The following is a 2,811-nucleotide window of genomic DNA, read 5'->3' as shown; positions in this document are numbered from 1 at the left end:
GTCAGGTCATGATCTCAGTGTCCTGGGATCGAGCCCCGCATCGGGCTCTCTGCTCAGCGGGGAGCCTGCTTCCCCTTCTCTCTCTGCCTAGCTCTCTGCCTACTTGTGATCTCTCTCTGTCAAATAAATAAATAAAATCTTTAAAAAAAAAAAAAAAAGCAAATGACAAAGACCCAGTTTACCAGCCTAAGTTTAACACTATATATTTAAACAGTTGTCAAAACTCACTAAGTTGGCAGCATTCATGCACAATTAGAAAGCATCTTCAATTTATATTAAATCAGAAATGTATTATCATTATGCATTAATATCTTGCACTACTAAATACTGAAAAAAATGAAATTATTGTTGTGGAAGATTCATCCAGGCAATATGAACTACACAGCAAGTTAACACGACTTGTCTCACACTCCAAACACATTGAGAAAAATAGATCCATGCTGGTATTAATGCATGAAAAAGCCATAGCCACCTTGGATTATATTTAATAATTTAAAAAAAGCAAGTGCACACAAAGATTTACAAGAATTTTAAAGACAAAATAAAATAGTCCTATGAGGCCCCAACAATAAGTCAAGAGTCTGACAAATAGAGGCTAACATGAGTTGTGGTTATGAATACTTGAGATTAGGTACAGTAACACTGAAAGTCAAGTTCATTTGAAATCTTCAAAAAAGAAGTTCCTGCTAATCCTCAAATGGTGCTTGTATAGTTAACTTCTGCACTAATTGGTTGCATTGAATTACTTGTTATCAAAGCATAGCAGCTGTCCCTTACCCTTACGGTTACGGACTTTAACTGGCTGTCTTCAGCTTTGACTCTTTCTTGACCATTTTCAACATTATTCTCTCTCTCTCCTTTTAAAAGATTTTATTTATTTATTTGACAGAGATCACAAGCAAGCAGAGAAGCAGGTAGAGAGAGAGAGAGGGAAGCAGGTTCTCCACTGAGCAAAGAGCCCGATGCAGGGCTCGATCCCAGTACCCTGAGATCATGACCTGAGCTGAAGGCAGAGGCTTTAACCCACTGAGCCACCCAGGTGTCCCTCAACATTATTCTCTTTGCAGTGAGTTTCCTGCCACTAACAATTTTAGTAAAAGCTGATATGGATTTGAAGCTGCCTGTCGAACTATCCTAAAAGGACATGGAAGAGAATGAAGTGAGGCTTCCATGACCCAGTGAACCTAAAGACATAAATCCTATATCGGAAAGAGCGAATTCCCTTCGAATTGCAGAAATCCACTGAAGACAGTGAAAAACAATTCTCTGCCTCAGCTTCTTTGGGGCACCCCCTGTGAGTCCCACAAAAGTCCACAAGTGGGTTTTCAAAGAAGTTCAATAAAAATCAGTCTCATCCACTTACTCACTCAATCAATCAATCTGTGAAGGCATCATTTGAGTTATGCAAGGTGAAGCCCAACTCAAACAGACTGTCAAAATGACTTCCACCTCCACCACCTAATCCTTCTTCACCATATTTGTCATAGGAGTCTCATTTATTAGCATCTGAATAATATGTCATATACCTCAGCTACTTGTTTGAATTCTATCTCTCCTGCTTGTTTATTCTCATGATTTTTTACCTGGATGCCACTTCAGTGCCAGTTTCTGATAATGGCTTTTTTAAAAAGATTTATTCATTTATTTATTTGACAGAGAGAAAGAGACCACAAGTAGGCAGAGAGGCAGGCAGAGAGAGAGGGGGAAAGCAGGCTTCCCGCTGAGCAGAGAGCCTGATTCGAGGCTCCATCCCAGGACCCTGAGATCATGACCTGAGCCGAAGGCAGAGGCTTAGCCCTCTGAGCCACCCAAGCATCCCTCTGATAATGACTTGTTAATATTTTTGGTTAAGGCATGTCTGCGCATGCCCAGACCTTCAGAGTAATCCACATGTTTTAACAGGCTGTTAGAAGGAGTCTTCATTTCTGGTTTTAAGGTCATCTGTGTGGGGCCCAGGACTCAGGAGCCTGCTAAGTGCAGCCCAGGTCTCCCTTCGGTTGCCTTTTGCACATTGTGTGGGTTAACAGTGGCAGCCTGATGCTTCTCAGGATTTACTCTTACCTGAGCTATTGCCTTTGTGCATAATATTCCTTCTAGCGGAAAATTGTACCCTTAGAATCTTCTTAGCCTGGCGTGGTATCCAGTCTCCATGATAGTTTCGAATAAACCACACCAGGGAGGTGTGGTTTATTAAGTATGGGAACACACTTATGTGTTCCCTCCCACACCAGCTCACGTTTAACCAATAAATTGTGTTGACTGTGATATTGCCTGACCTCTGAGGCTGTTATAAGAAGCCTTGGAGCCTCTGTCTTGATCTGTCGGGGCGAAGTTCTTGGGGCCCTGAGCCACCTTGTAAGACTCTACCTACCCTGCCAGAGGGATCTTATGGAGAAGCCCCGAGACTTCATGGAAGAAAGGAAGGTTTTAGCAGAGAGAGACTAGTCTTTAAAGCTGTCTCCTTCAAGGTGCCAGGCATGCGAGTGAAACCTCTTGCAGCCTACCAACCAGCCCAGCTGTTAAGTAAGTACCCAAATTCTGAGGTAGGATATTTGTTGGAGTTTTAAAGATACTTTGTTACACAGCAATAGAGAGTTGGAACACCCGACTAGTTTTTTACTCTTCTGTCAAGGGTTCGTTTAGGCATCACCTCCAAGGAACGTCTGATTTGCACTTTTAACTTCCCTTTCCCTTTTGAGTTAGGTGTGATTCTCTTTGCCCCTGTGCCATGTAACACTTCATTCTACATGTATGGTTTTGTGCTATTTGTCCTCTAGACTGTGGTCTCTCTGAACTTATGACTTATTCTCC

General features: G+C 42.1%; 1 pseudogene; it reads right to left on the bottom strand.

Annotated features, from left to right (window-relative positions):
* Positions 1 to 742: 742 nt before the first annotated feature.
* On the bottom strand, positions 743 to 1,923 carry LOC132007029 (dnaJ homolog subfamily B member 6-like; annotated as a pseudogene).
* Positions 1,924 to 2,811: the final 888 nt, after the last annotated feature.

This window comes from Mustela nigripes, chromosome X (genome assembly GCF_022355385.1).
Source record: "Mustela nigripes isolate SB6536 chromosome X, MUSNIG.SB6536, whole genome shotgun sequence".
NCBI classification, from domain to species: Eukaryota; Metazoa; Chordata; class Mammalia; order Carnivora; family Mustelidae; genus Mustela; species Mustela nigripes.
The sequence above is the reverse complement of the archived record's forward strand: the minus strand, read 5'-3'. Positions and strand labels throughout refer to the sequence as shown.